Source organism: Diorhabda sublineata, chromosome 9 (assembly GCF_026230105.1).
Source record: "Diorhabda sublineata isolate icDioSubl1.1 chromosome 9, icDioSubl1.1, whole genome shotgun sequence".
NCBI classification, from domain to species: Eukaryota; Metazoa; Arthropoda; class Insecta; order Coleoptera; family Chrysomelidae; genus Diorhabda; species Diorhabda sublineata.
In genome coordinates this window covers 7,155,433-7,172,353 of record NC_079482.1, presented here as the reverse complement: position 1 = coordinate 7,172,353, position 16,921 = coordinate 7,155,433, and the positions used below count along the sequence as shown (strand labels likewise).

Below are 16,921 nucleotides of genomic sequence, written 5' to 3'. Positions count from 1 at the left end.
TTTAAAAAAGTTCAAGATATGGTAAGGTTCTATTCATAAAAAATCTTCATCTTCTATTCCATACGCTCCATGTGTAATGCTTTGAAGTTTTGGACATTGCATATGCTGGTAAATTTGACTCTTCAGGTGCTAGAAGAGGAAAATACTTCGACAAGACAATGTATATGAATAAAATTACTCTAATTAGATCTTCTTTGGTTATGTTTGAAAATTTATATATGAAAATAGTACTTAAAGTCGTACTGATGCATATGAATGAAGCCAAAGTAGTCATTGTTTATTCCTAATTTCTTCACGCTATTTGAAATATATTATAACTTCCAGAGCTGGTTCCAACTTTGGTTTTATAATTACTGTTTATTTCAAATGATTCCAGCATTCAAATAAACTATTGAAAACCAAAAATGGTTTTGTAAGCTGTAAGTTGGTTCGCTACTATTTTGAAATAAAGTAATAGTAAACATTAACTCAATGTAAACCATATTAAGTTGAATTTTTGGGTATTACATAATAGTCCATAGTACTATAGGATTTTCAGCACAACATATCACCGATAAATACTTTTACCTAATTTTGTTGTTTATTATTGCATGATTACTAAATTGATATTTGTAATTAAAATTTCTAAAAACGATCAAAGTGTAAAAATGTGTCTTGAATGATTTATTATCTAATTTTATTGTAGTTACTTTTATTTATCATTTTGTTTTGTTACATTGTAATAGTATCCATAAAAAGAATTGAAAAATTGGTTGTTACATATGGATAAATTACAAACTGTAGGTATATATGTCCGACAAATGAACCTACTTTCGGATTCGAATCATTTTTTTCAAAATATAGCTGGCAGCTATTCGAAATTCATTTTGATTGTGACTGTTGAATAATAGGACGTAGAGGAGCCGTAAGTCGTTCCCACGTGTTTTTTTTTTCGAGCAATTTCGATTTGTATAAATATTGTACTTCAAACTGACATACCAGGCCGACATATCCTTATTTATTACAGATTAAATCCTATGCGCAATTGTTAGAGGATTATTAGAGATCCAAGCAGAGGTAGAAAACTTACGATTTCAATTATGTAAATTATTGGTAATGCCGAAGCGACTTCATTGTTGCCTGGACTAAAATCTAAAAACTTGATTTACAGTTGTAAGATGTGCCTCCATCATTTGATAATTGAATTTTACTTCTTCACCTTGATACGCATAAAAAATATATACATATGAAATAATTGGTAACGCCCTACAATTCTAATGAGGCGTGGTAATCCGTATTCAAATAGGACTCGTGAAGAAAAATTTTGAATTTTTACATTACGCTATAAGGTAAATGATAAATTCAGTTTCTTAGTTATGAAACCAATTTTACAAATATGAAACTACACTCACAAAGTGACATTTCTTTTTATCCTTGGTTAACTTTAGACGGTTTAATGAAAGCGTGGATTTTGAATGGAAACTACTTTATATTTCAATTATCAGCACAATCTCTTTTAACTCTACACAACTCGTTCAATTCCTTCATTTGTCTGGATTTGCTTCTCCACATGCCATTTTTTAACTTTGGGAGCAGAAAACAATCCGAGGGAGGCAAATCAGGTAAATAATAATATGGAACGAGTAAGGAGACGTATTGTAATGATGGAACAAATCTTTTTCTTAACAAATGCTACCGGTTTTTGTTAAATTTGATATCAAACCATGTCAGCAAAACTGTTAAGCTGCTCTTTTCGCTTTTAACTAAATTACCAATAAAAATAACACTTTTGGAATCCTAAGATACTGTCGCCTTGACCGGAAAAACGCTTATTTTTTCCTTTGAGAGCTTTTTCCTGCGATAGATAAGTTACATTAAATGGAAGTCCCAGGCATTTAACATTGTCGGTGATCAAGGGGACTCTGTTCGAAGCAGAAACCTAATTGCAAATCGTTCCATAGGATAAAGTATTTTCAGGATATTTATGTCCCTTTTGCTCAATTTCTTGAATTGTTTTTCCATAAGAAAATTTATTCTCCAACAAAGAAAACAGAAATCATCTGATTACGCGTTCATATACTTAGCTATTCATAAATCAATATCTGTAATAAACAAATATCTCAAAAAAATGATATATAACATACTCAAGAAAAGAATGAAGCGATACTATAATCAATAAAGGAACAAAACAGAAACTTAACAACCAAACATATAATATTTTTTCTTACCATATACTTTCTTTATAATTATCGAATTTTTTCAATAAATATATCAACAAAGTGAAATCCAAAACACCCGAAAACAAAATTAAAGATTGTGACCTAATTACATTGGACAGACAAATTCGGATTTAGAAAATAGATTAGAAGGTCATCAAGACAATAAAAAAATTAAACTGCAATAACAAATCATGAATTATCAAAAATAAAACGTATGTGAGAATTCAAATGATCTTGAAATGGAATCAAATACAAAAAAAGAGAATTTTTAGAAATGATTCACATTTTCATTCACACAAATTTGAATACAATTCCGAATGATTTCATTGATAGATACTATATAATTTGGAACCATAACATTTAAGGAAATCTTAGTTGTTTTTGTCGTTAAAACAGATTTTTATTTGATATTCATATTTTAGGTGATGTACGAATTAATATAATAGTGCAATTGTCAATGTCAAGTCATATTTTGATAAAGGCCAAAATAGGACAAAAAAACCAATTATTTCTTGTTTTTTGAGACTAGCTTTATATGAAAAAACACTTAAAATCGATAAGATTTATCAAGAAACACATATGAAAAGGTCAAAGAGGTAAGAAGTTAAAGACTTCATAGCCAATTGCGGTCGTTTTTGCTTGATTTCTTCGCTCAAACGTTTTAATAAGTTTGCATAATACACGTTTCATCCAGAGTAGAATCAAGTTCAGCTTCTATATTGGTTGGACTAAAATATATATTCAAACGCGAAACAAATGCTGAATAGATTATGTACTTTCAACCAACTACTGCCATCTCTAGGTCAGGCCAGATACTTCTGGAACCATCCTCTTACGCGTATAGTTGATTCTTGAGTACCTCAGTGTATTTAATTATTCATTTTAAAATTTTGCACGAGAACCTTACCTCCAGTAGTTTTGCTCTACACATCGGTTAAAATAATTTCCTAATTTCTGATAATACTTTATAAACTTGGTACTGCAACATCTACATGATTGAGAAGAGGTATCTGCTTTCTATAATTTGGAGCTTGAAATGACAAATAATTGAAAAAAAGTGAGAGATGGGCAAAGAGTGGGACGTGACATTTAGCGTAATGATATAATCTGTTAAAATTAGAAATTCGAAACTTGTAGTTCTCTGTAAATTGCACTATGACTAATTTTAATATTGTTTACTTGGCCAATATAAAATATACAAATAATTTCAAGTGTATTATAATTCAAATTAATGTGAACTAACCAAGTGTCGTTTTCGTTGACCCGTAACAGTTTTAACACATCTCACGTTGAAGTTTGTCATTCCAATTAGTAATATCTAATCAATCACTCATGTACATTCTAAATACATTCAAAAATTTACTCTTCTATTTATGTAAGAGAAAATAATAAACATCATTTTAGAAAGGCACTCTGTTTGAAGCTATTACGAAACTGTTTGTCTTCATTATCGCTAATGTGGTTTGAATTAATTGAAAATGTTACAACTATAAGTCACAAGTTTCTCTAGTCTATCATTCAGAGGTTATTTTTTGAAAAAATAATTGGACTAACAAGCTTAAAACGAAAATAAATCTGTCAAGTTGTTATCTCGTTATTGTTCGGTTAAAGATATCAGCAACTTAATATATTATTAATCTTGATATGGGGAATTGTAAACGTTTCATTAAGAAGTGTATATGTTTATCTAAACATCCCTTTTTATTTTTGTTATTGAATTTATTAGGGGTAGGAATTCTATTTGGTACTAGTAACAACTGTTTTGTTCTAACAATTAACGATTATTTTAGTTGGTTAAATTGTTGCTAATAATATTACTGGTACTAAATAAAGTTAACAGTTTAGCCTATTTTCATATTTACACAGATGCTCGTTGTGAGGTGTCTTATAAATAATGTTGTTGTTTATTATAAAATCATACAAAAAAGGGTTTCAACGCAAAACGTTCAACAAGCTGTTGATTTTTCATATTCGAATTGTTTAGATGAATCCATTTGTTATCTGTAGAGTTCTGCTTGAAAATCCAAATACAAAGCTGGATCACAGGCCAGGTAAGTTAGAAAAAAAACGATGATGAGACTTGGAAGTTCAATTTTCCGTATACCGATAACAAGGTGCTAGTAACTGAGAGGGCATTTGACAGCACTTACAAAACTGATAGTGTTGAATACATTCAGATATCTACCCCAGACAGGATTACTCTGTCGATTACGAATGCTAGCCTGTTGACCATGGTGAACTTTGTCAATTAAATGAGCTAGAGCTGACTCAAAACTTGACCCAGTCTGATGCCGGTAGCAATCTCCACGACGGATCATTTTTCTTTAATTTCTCATTTCTTAGACATTTTGATATGTTTATATTTTGAAACAGAATAGACCTAAAATCAAGAAGATTTAGAAATATAAACTATCATTTTTTGGCAAGGCAAGAAGTTGTTTACACACCTCCAGTCGAGGTTTCGCTTTAATGCCGGTTAAATCGTGATGCAATATTCGACTTATACATCTTAACTAATGATTTTGGTATCTTTAAAAGGTCCAAGAAAGTCTGATACTAGGTTAGTTTCCTACGACATCCCATGAAATCTGAATATCACGCGCAGATGGACGATCTGAGTGCAAACGATCTTAAAGCGTGTGATCTTCTTTATAAAAACGATTAAACCAACTAATTAACTGTATGTTCCCCTTCAATTTCACTTATTTTCTTTTCTGTTATGTCTGCTCGGCTGCTGGCAAACCGCAACCTCAGCCTGGAACTCCGGACTAGAATGCTTCGCTGTTACATCTTTCCTGTTCTTCTGTACGGATGCGAAAGCTGGACCATGGATGCGGTCACAAAGAAGAAAATTGATGCGGTCGAAATGTACGCGTACAGGCAAATGCTGACGATATCTTAAGACAAACTTAGAGGTCCTACAGCAAATAGGTAAACATTAAGAACTTCTCAAAACAATCAAGGAGAGAAAGTTGCAGTACCTCGGACATATAATGAGAGGCGAGCGACATGAGATTTGCCGCCAGATAATAGAAGGGAAGATCGAAGGAAAACGGTCGGTCGGCCGTAGACAAAATTCATGGTTAGAAGACTTGCGCAGAAAGCTCAGTAAGATGTCTACAGAAATTTTCAGAGCTGCGATTTCTCGTGCGACAATAGCCATTTGTAGTGAGACAGCGTCGTAAGAAGAAGATGACTGCTCTAAACTTCCATTTCCAATAATGTTTTAACAATACACAAATTCCAAATTTTTCGCACTCCATATTATTTCTTATAAAAACTGCGTCGTCAATAAATAAGGAGAGAATTGCACGCTTTATAGAATAAGAGACTAGTCTACATGAGTTACGACATGTTATTTTTCAATATAAATGAAGTATCCGCACTAAAAAGGATTAGAACATATAGGTGATGGGAAAGTAGTCTATCTAACGAAATTAATGTATTGAGGTATTTTTAGATATAAGACGTGATCGTACTAAATGAATTAACCAAGATTCAAACTCCTTACCCTGCTCATCGTTTTATTGGACGCATTGACGCAAAGAAAAATGGATTTATCTAAATAACCTGTATATGAAAAATCCGTGGTGAGACGTTGTGTGTCTGGTGGAATTATAAAGTTTTAGTGCACTTCGACATTATTCCAACTATCAATACTAAGGTATATAGTGGGTAGCTGATACGATTGTATGAGGTTTTATTGGAGAAATATCCAAATTTAGTTAACAGAAAGCTGGCTCTCTTACGACAAGTGAATGCTAAACCACATACTGCGAAAGTTGTGCAAAATAAGATCGAAAAGCTTGGTGATATTCTCCTCCTACCAAATCCAATATTTAGACCGAAGTTTTCACCGTCAGATTACTATTTATTCAAATCTGTAGATTCAAAAAATGGTTTCAAGAAGATCTCAAAGAGATTGCTGAAGGTAGGGTTGAAACCATAGAATTCAGTAGGCTATACTTGGAATATTGAGACTATCTCTCTATATGATTATTTGATGAACAACTTGAAAATTGGAAACATCATTTTAATATTTTTAGGTACTAGCGCTTGGCACTAGTTTTAAAAAGGTTGCCGTGATACAGAACATATCTTCTAAACTTAATTGATCACTACTAATCTCTAATGATACACGAGATAAGAATAATACCCATGACCAAATAACTGTCAGTAGGTATAGTTACAAATACAGTGACAAAATTCACTTTTTGACTTATACTTCTTCCAATATAAATCCATCAATATTTCATAAACTCGTACGAAACTCATACCAAATTAAGAAATGGAAAATAATGTTTACTCCCCATATAATATTCGGTAAACATCTAACAAACCGTCAGTCCACGTGGACTCATCATCTCCACTGTTAACCAATGAAAACATAAATGCATTTCTATTGACCGAAGTCGTATGTACAAAATTTATTTAAAATATTCACGCTATACAATCTGCGATAAGCAGTGGCGTAGCTAGGTGAGATTTATTTAATTGATAAATTTCATTAAATGAATGGCGTTCTATACACCATGGGCGAATGAAGACAATGAAATTGCACATTGTAGTGAGAATAAAGACCAAACTCCCTTACACGTCTATTTACGTTTTATAATTAAAAATTCAGTTGTAGCAAGTTAACGAGGTATAATCTTAATTTTTTTTCAAGTTTCAAGTGGGACTACAATTAAGTGCATTTGTCTAAATAACGGCATATAATGCCGTCCAATTTATAATGATTCGATATTTTGAAAAGTATTATTAAATATAATAAATTTATAAAATGAGGTATCTACGCCTATGATAGATCAAACAAAATGTGCAATTGATATTGGAAGAACTATAACAATTGAAGAATATTATTCTATTTAACAGATATTATTATTCAGATCTATATGATAATGTATATGTTATTAATGAATAGGGATAAAGCATCGAAACGGAAAGTAGATAATAAATATCGGCAAGCTCTAATGAAATAAATAAAAAATGGACGAATACTTGATGAGATAGTGAAAGTGTTGAAAAAAAAAATGTTATGTAAACTCGCAATATTTGAACTATAACCTAGCAATCATTAATATAAAATTTTCTTTAATAACCGTCATTGGAAGTGAAAAAATAAGTTGTAATGGATACAATTAAATCGTGGTAACATTTCCGGGTAATCACGTTATGTTAAAAAAATATAATGCGACAGCGTGTATTACGTTATTTTTTATGTCTAAAGCTCCAGAGATAATTGCCAAAATATACACACATTAAAAACTGGTTTTTCAAAAAATAAACAAACCATAGTAATTCAGTAATGGTTGTTAAATAATACCCAATTTTTTTATGATAAGTCAATATTTTGATTTTGTTTCGATTCAGCTTTTTTATGATGTTGCATAATTTAACAATCTTTTTAATTAAAAAACATACCAATCTACTTAGGTATCGTTTGTGAACCGTTTCCGGGAACCAATACTATGTTGATAGCAAGTACTGTTACCAGAACCGAGTAGAAATTGCGCAGAAAACATCTGTAAACACTTCCAATAACCGTTCCTGATGAGCAAACCTAAAGAAATCGACTGTGCCTTACACGTTGCAGTTCATTATAATCAAAATCATTATCACCCTTATTATTTTGACAAGGAAGATTCTTTTAGTGAGAAAGCTGTTTCATATCTAGAAATATTCTTAGCATAAAAGTCAATTATTACTTTCGTTTTTGTCGAGCCTATCCAATTAGGCTAATTTACCAAATTTGTACTCGATTACATCTTCTAACGTGAAACATACACATTTTGAAATAGTTTCCATGCAGATATCATGACAAATTTTGTTGTAACTGCTTTTCCGCTGTATGAACAATTTCTGATATACGAATCGATAAATAATTACAGTTCCACATTATCTTTTATATCTATTATGATTAAATTTGAAATTTATATTCGAACAAATTGTCAGAAGGTCGTTAAAATTCACGGTATTGTAGGGTTCCAAAATGTAAGAAAGATATCTAAAAGGAAATCTTAACTCAATTGACAAATACTAGATAAGTATCAATAGCTTTTTTCGACACGTGATCAACAGATCTCAAAACCTTTCCAGGTATTATCGTCAACAAATTGCCTGTGTGAAACTACGGAAGCGTCAATTGACTTCAACACATTGTACGGGGTTGACCACAGTTTAGGTATTCAACAGGATCGACAGGGGCGGACTTTGTATTTAATTTGGAATATTCAACTCCAGTACAAAATAAAAAATTGTTGCGGTGCATAAAAATTAGCAAAATTTGAGTAATTAATTGATGTTGTGTTGAAAACTTCAGCAAACTAGTTGAGCTTTTAATCAACAATCTCAATATCTCAAGATATATGTGGATATTTTTAACAAAACTTTATAGAATATTTAACATATTGAATGCAGCTAGTTTTTTCTTCTTAATCAATGACGCTAAGTAAAATAATATTGACAGCAGTATTCTTGTCTCAGCTATTCGTTTTGTAAGTGCAGTTCCTGCTCTTCTTTCTTCATCATATGTCACATGGGTTTTTTAGATTTAACTTTGCTTTGAGATCACATATGATCATTTCTTATAGAAACGCTCTATAATATAGTTGCCTTCATCACTCCTCTTCAATTCACTCCTTTTCTGCTATTGATAATGCTGAAGAACTTGAAACTGTTAACCTGATTCATTGTATGATTGATAAAACCAATTTGCAATTCTTTGATTTCTAAGATATTATGACGACTTTAATTATCGGTAGAACAATATTCCAGATTGTCTGTTCTCAACATAATATTTTCGTCAATGCAACTATAACAGACGATAAAATTATATGTCAAATACAAGTATATAGAAGACCTTCTAAGGCAAATACTCTAACTTTTATTTTTTCTTTGCTTCTGTTGCTAGCGGTTCTATGTTAAGAATACCTCAACTTATAAATTTCTTTGAATTTTTCCGTATAAATGTAACAGTGAGTGCTCCAACCATTTCAGTTGTCGTACAATTTTTTGTACCACACAGTTCCTCTATTTTCAAATTTCTTCAGCATTGTTACTTCTGTCTCTAGTTTCCTGAATATCTTAATTAAATAGATAGTAATTTTGTTCACTGGTATTAATACAGAGTACGTAGAAAAGCAAGAACACAGTTTTGCAGAAAATGATAATTTACGTTTATTAACTACTTCTTTGAATTGTACGATTCGTCTGATAAAGTTGCTGAGCGTCGTCTTCGGAGTCCGGTTCTGGCCGGATCGTTCTAACCCTTAGACCGTCGGGGAATGGACTGAGGGGCGTGTAATTCTCCGTGAAATTGCCAGGGGGCTTTAAACATTTTAGATAATCTCCATAACGAGTCGTTTGAGGAACTAATAGAGAGATTAGTAATTCTTGTAATAACTAACAGAAATAAGTGGTAGAGAAAAAATGTTTGGAGCTTAAATCAGGTTAAATTTCAGTAGCTACATGTTAACCGAATAAAAGATGTTTCATTTGGAAATGAAAACATAGGAACCGTTGAACACTAAATGAATTTTTTCGAAAGAATTTTCTTAAAAGTATTTTGTTTTTACTTCATATATTTGAATGCTGGATAGTAACAGTTTTTAAGATAATTATCAATATGTATTATGAGTTTTGAGAATAAGAAGGAAACAATTGGAAAAATTATGAGTTTTCAATAAAGAATCCAAAGTTAATTTTGATAAGCGTATGCCTTTTACAGTTAATTTTTTTTGGGATCCCATATCTAAAACCAAATAAGTAGATTATAATCATCTCAACTATTGTCTACTCGTATTGGAGAAACGGAACGTTGGATGATGAAAGTAATGGAAATGGATTTGTAGTTGAGAGCAAAGAGGAAAAACTATGACTGGGAGGATCATGTTTGCCAAACATACAGTGGCGAAATTAATGGAGAAATTAAGACGGAAATTATGTAAAAGACTGAAGATCGGGCACCAAAAGACTAAGATCGTTATATAACCGATTTAAACATAAACAACACTATTCACTCTAAAGAAGCTGGGTGGATTTTTGAATTCCGTACATTAATTTATCTTACTATTCTATTTCTGGTTGATTCCACGATTTTAATATCTAATCTTATTAATTTTATTCTGATTTTATGTCTAAATCAACTGTTACCTCTGTATTTTCTTTATTATCTGTCGACGAATCTTAATCGATTCCTTCTAGCTACTTCTACTTCATTTCTTTAATTGTTCTAGATTGATTTGCTTCAAAAATAATATATATATATATATATATATATATATATATATATATATATATATATATATTAGGAACTACATTTTGTTTTATAAATTAGCTAAGCTTTTGTTTCGGAGATTTCGTACTACTAACTCAAAAAATATCCCAAAATAAATAGTTTTATATTAAATATTGATATATAAATCGTTATACTAATATCTAGCCTAATACAGGAATGTAAAACAGATATTTTCACGACATATTATTTATTTTGAGTCATATTATGATGAAACGTAATTAGAATCCTTCAATGTATGGTAAACAGATTAATATATATCTATAACTACTCATGTAGTTCGTATATAAAGCACTTTATTTTTATGTTGATTTAATGGTACTAATATGTTGACCATCGTTAAAAGGTATACCCATTTGGATCATAATAGTTTTTACCAAAGATATTATTTTTATTACACTTACAGTTTAACACACATATTGTGGCGAACCATATTTGTTATTAATTGGGCTTGGAAATTAGTAAGAATGTTACAAAAAAGGAAGTGAAAATTATATTAATAGACAATTTAAGCTTCATTTCATAGATTATATCAACAATTAACGATAAAATCTCATTATAATAATTTTCTTTTTAATTCTTCTTATTTATAATTATAAATCGATGGTTAACAGTTTTCCAAATATGGAATAAATAGGAGGATAACTGAAGAAATATCCATAATATCGGAAAATATTCTCCATTATCCATATTTTTTAGAGCGTTTTATTATATTTTTAAGGTTGAAGTTTAGGGAAATCAGCCAAACGAGTGAGTAATAACTTGAGAAGAGTCCAGCATACGATTCCAATTTCTTTCATATTATCATTCAGTTTTAAATTTCACACCATATCTATCAATAAATATGATTCAGACAACTAACCGTCTCATATTAGAGGAAGTATTGCTAGTTTACTACTTGAGCAAATTTATTTGGGTCTATTCGATGGGAACCGTTCAAAGGCATTGAAAAGAAAATTGAATATCATACGGAAATTTTATTATTAAGATTTTCAAAGAAGATTGAAGTCAAAACAAATCCCAATACTTTTAAAAAACATACAAAAGTACACCATACCTCATTTCTCTACGCAGCCACTCTTGTTTAAAGACGTAATTAGAAACTTTCTAACTTCTCTAATATTTACAAAAAGATACGAAAATAAAAAACCAAATGTCGGTTTTCGAAACTTAGTATTAGAGCATATGTGAGATACTGCAGGTAATACTTCCATATTTAAATCAATATAAAGGCCATCTGTATTTTTATGACACACGAAGTCATCGAGTGCTCAACGTAGGAAGCCATTTTGATATTTCTGTTGCCATCCTTAAGGAAGCGAGACGCCTGCTTAAAAAAACTTTTTCGGTAAGAATTAAATTATTGGTATATTTACTATAGTTTAAATCTTTCATTGTAATTATTTCAACTGATAAGTGAATTTGTGAATATTAAAAATGGAACTTTAACTTAGAAAAGTATGTTTTTATTTGGTATACCAAAAGTGAATGTAATTAGGAAAATTCAAAATTTTATGCATTTTCCGTTCCCAGATCAAAACTTTTTCGATTTGTAAATGATAAAGACCAGTATTAAAGGCCAGTTTTTAGTGGTGGAGGATGTATCAACTATGACATTAAGTTTTATGAGCTGACCAGAATAAATTTGTGCCGTTTGGTGTATCAACTAGCTATAAAAAATAATTCAAATTATACTTTTAAGGATGAGTTTGCTTGCAAATACTGGTTAAGAAGGTAATTAAAACAATACCAGAAAATTTTTTCGATAAGACAATCTACTGGAGCTTGAATCTTGAGAGAATCCATGCCGGTAAGAGTTGCTGCGCAGCATATTTAACGTTAATGAAAGTGGTCTCTCCATAGTCCAGAGTAAAATACCAAATATTATAGCTCAGAAAGAAAACAAACAAATCGGAGCAATGACCTCAGTCGAAAAAGGGTTCTTAATAACTATTGTAATTGTAGTGTAATGATTTAATGAGAGGAGCTCCAGTTGGTTTCGTAGAAAAATCCTTCGGGATGGATTCAAACTCACTTATTTGTGGAATAGTTTCAGCACTTCGTAGAATACGTAGAACCGACAAAATTATTACTGTTGCTCTTTATTCTCGATAGCCATTGAAGTCACAACAAGAATATAGATTTGGTAGATCTTGGAAACAACATTTTGTGATAATCACTACAACCTCATTCCAAATAATCTGCACTAAACTTCAAATTTTGGTTTGGTTTTCGTAAGATTTGATTATTTCCATTATTAAAGTTTAATTATTTGTCAATAATTTCATGTAGTTTTTTTTAGATATCCCGTTTCCTCGTAAATTTATCCTTAAAAACACACTAATAATAAAAATAAGCAGCGGTTCCTTCATATACTAAACATATATTAATATACAAATGGTGATTGAATAAAATCTTTCGTGATGTTTATCTTTCCAGTGAAGGTGGATTTTTGAAAATGTTAAAAATGATCACATATCGAAAGACTATTTGTCAAATATTGATACTTTAAGTGCTCAAATATATATCTGATAAAAAAATGTATATTAAACTGCCGATTGTGGCGAGAAAAGTAGGAAACATTCAGACATACAGAATGAATCTAAGTAGTGAATGTATTCAAAAGATCGACGATCCGGAATTGACGTAGGCTGGTGTAAAATTTTTAGAAACGCGTCGAAAGATTATTTTTTGGATAATTTGAAAAAATTGGAAATACGCTGGACTTGAGCTAAAAAGGGTTTGTGTAACTTTGTCATTAAAGATTCAGGCATTCGCTTAAATATATATAAAAAAAGAATGTTAAATATAATGAAACAACAATTGAACAAAGGAAAAAAACGTCAAGCGAAATCATTCATCATAGTTAGAAAACATGAGCATATCAGAAAATCAACACATTTTGAACCATCTGAATGATAAAGAATTCCATAGACGATTTGGTTAAACTAAGAAAACATTTTTGTATGGGTGTTGATTCTGTTTGCGCGTTTTCTATTTATTTGTGTTTTCAATTTAATACTTTCTTAAAAAACTGTTAGTATTATAATCATCTAAACTATACAACCTACTACGTTCATATTTTTTAATTTTACGGGTACACAAAGTCAATAGTTTATAGCTTCATATTCTATGTAACCTATGTAACTATAAATATAATTTTTATTTTTTAGATGGAAATTTAATATTATTATTATTATTGGTTAGGTTAGCTTAGGTAGTTTTGGCTGTTTCCTTGATACTTTGATAGATTATGAAATCTCAATATACGATTTAGTAAATACTATACAGGGCTCATCAAAAAGAGCTCAGATATATTGTGTTCTTCTGGAATTCAATCTACTAGTTTCAAGTTTTGATTCATGCTACTATCAATCACAACTAACTTGACAGTTTCCAATTTTTTGAGATATTGAATTTGTAATGAAGTATATTTTCTCTAGACAAACATCTTATAGTAGACGGATGCATCGAAAACTTAAAAAATTCATCCGTCGCTATTTTCTTGCGTTAATTGTATTTTATTTTTATTTGCAAAAGTTCCACGTTTTTCACAACATCTCCGCTCTTGGAATGATACTGGCCAATTTCGATTCTAATAGGTATGGTATTTACAGAGTGAATCCAGTAGAATATTAAAGTACATTCTTCATTTACGGATCAATTTAGATTGGTGAATTGGAAGTAAATTGGTTAAAATATTTAATATAATAACATATATATGAAAATAATGAATGAATTATCAAATAAGAGTGGAATAGTGTATATATAATTAAGATCATGGAATATTTTTCAATAGTTATACAATCTATATCTAAAAGCTATAATTATCTATTTTATAATAACGAATTCTTGGAAATATATTAATTCAGTGAGTCAGGTATTTAAATATGATTGTTATCTAATTAGTACAATAAAAAAATATTAATCCGTTGGAGAAACTAGTTCAAATAATATTATCACTATGTCAATTCTCAATGGAATCTGGATGAATAATTTAGTATAATAATAAAACTATATGGATAATTTAAATGGATTGAATAAAGCTTATTGCTACAAATCACCTAGAAGATTTTTTTAACTTAGGAACGGCTAATTTTAGCTCTGAATAACATTAGAAGTGAATAATTCTTAGATTCTTTTTTTATCAAATTAATATCAATTAATAATTGGATATATGTCAACTGTTAAATCTTGTAATCAAAATATCAAAGTAATTGCTTTTAAATGTCTACACTATAATTTTTTTATGAAAAAATTGATTATGGTAATGAAAATTTGTTATAAAAGTTTTGTTCATTTCATTTGTTGTACTTAAAATGTGCTTTTCTTTTCTACACTTTACTCCAATGTTGGTTAGCTTTTGATTAAATTCACAACCTCACGGCACAATTTTTATTTAAATTTTGAGGTGCTCAATCACGTCAAGTCGTTCTCAAACTCAGGAGACTCACGTAAAATGAATTAATTTTTGTTTCTGATACTCTAATTTAGTCACAAACATTTATCAAAACTAGCACTACAATTTCAACTTGAAAATGGATATTTTTTCCGCAAAAACTACTTTTGATTCCTAATATGTGATAATTTAATCAAATGAAATAATGTTTAAACATTCATTTTCATATAGTGTAATTATTAATAAAATGTTTCTCATCAGCACAATAACCGAAAAAAAATAATAAAAATAATTGTACAGCTTTTTATTCAACTAAATTGGAATTTTAGATATTCTTGATAATCAAATTGTGAATGTTGGTCTATGTTTCACTAAGCAGCATTTAGAATTGCTCACTTCACTTAAAATACCATAAAATATGATTTTTTCCTAAACGAAGCTACACGTATCTAGATTATTGACATAGAAAGTGTTTGAAAAATCTAAAAATACGACTAAAATAGCAATAACGTCAATGCTTCAGATTATAAGAAGGATTTACCATTACACCAATCGTATATCTCTGGTTGAAACTGAAAATGTTCATTTAATATAATATAATGAGGTTCAACTGCCAAATATGACAAGTGAAGGTCAAATGAAGTAACTTATACAAATAGTTTTGAAATTTTTAAATAAAACACCCTGTAACTCATTAATTTTACGTGATATTTTGATCACAAAATTCAACACTTTAAATATTCCCAGCTTATAACATTGGATAAAACATAAATGCTAATATAAAAATCTATTTAATCAAATTAGTAAATTTATCTTGTTGATAGAAAATTAAATTTTGTTTTATGAACAGGCCAAAACTTTTTCATAACCGCTCGTTGATATCTCCGCGGGTTTTCTTTCCTACTCTCCTATATGGATCTTTCAACAAAATCGAACTTACCTTAAAAATATAACGTCCTAATAGTAGATCACTAAGTCCTTGCAAGGTCCTTTCACGTGAAAACACTGAGTAAGCTTGTCACTTTGCACATGAAATCCGTCCACTAATACACATAACAAACAATACACTTTCACTGGTGCTAATTTGGAAACCACCACGACTTGATCTCTAAATCAATGTTTATGTTATCAGTTATCACCGTACATTAAAAGTAGAGTCCAGAATCAGCTGATGCATCGGTAAACGACTAATTTGATCGCAACAGTCGTCTAGTGAAGCTTCTGCAAAGATCTGTTGAGAAATGAGTAAGGAACACCTCCGAGTTGGAATCGACGGGTAAGAGGGGACTTCTACCTGTTGAAGACATTGCAGAGGTGTGGTGGGGTCTATGGGAGGGGTAAATTATTGATATTTGAATTAGTGTCGTTCGCATAGTATCATGTTATAACTTCAAGTCATTGGTGTAATTCTGAGAGTGGGGTGCGTATGTTGAGAAGGCAATTTTTATGCCCGGTGGGTTCAGTCGATGTTTTACACTCGACTGGGGTATCGTTTCACGACAACACTTCATATTTACGTATTTGTTAATAAATAATAACTGATAAAAAATGCCATACCCATTTATTAGATGGGAATACCAAACTTTTATTGTTATTTTTTTATGAATATTTGAATAGTTTCATGATATTGAGTATTTAAACTTTTATTCTATACTCCAAGGACAATTTAAAGCAAATCTAATTTCTGTTAATGGCAAATTCCGCGAATTATTTATAAACATGAGAAATTGTTTTTGTTTATTTGGAATTATAAGTAGTTGTTAGTTACATTCATATAAGTGATTGATTTATTACTCTTTAGGTAACCAATGGTTATTTTACATATTTCTTTTAATCTAATTTCGATATTTATCGAAGTATACTTGCCTTTAATAACTGATATGAGTTAATTGATCATCTAGCACATGAATATCGAATTATAATCTACGCTAACTATACAAGAATATTCCAAGCTGAACTATTGTGAAAATTCGGATTTAGATTCATAAAACAAATTGAAAAATTTCTTAAAATGCATTTATTTTCCAA

General features: G+C 30.2%; 1 protein-coding gene across 1 annotated transcript in view; it reads right to left on the bottom strand.

The window, feature by feature from the left end:
• LOC130448576 (knirps-related protein-like) overlaps positions 1–16,140 on the bottom strand; it is an 88,972-nt gene extending 72,832 nt beyond the window's left edge. The window contains exon 1 of the mRNA XM_056785992.1: positions 15,834–16,140. The gene's annotated coding sequence lies outside the window, so the exon portion shown is untranslated. The remainder of the gene's footprint in view (positions 1–15,833) is intronic.
• Positions 16,141–16,921: the final 781 nt, after the last annotated feature.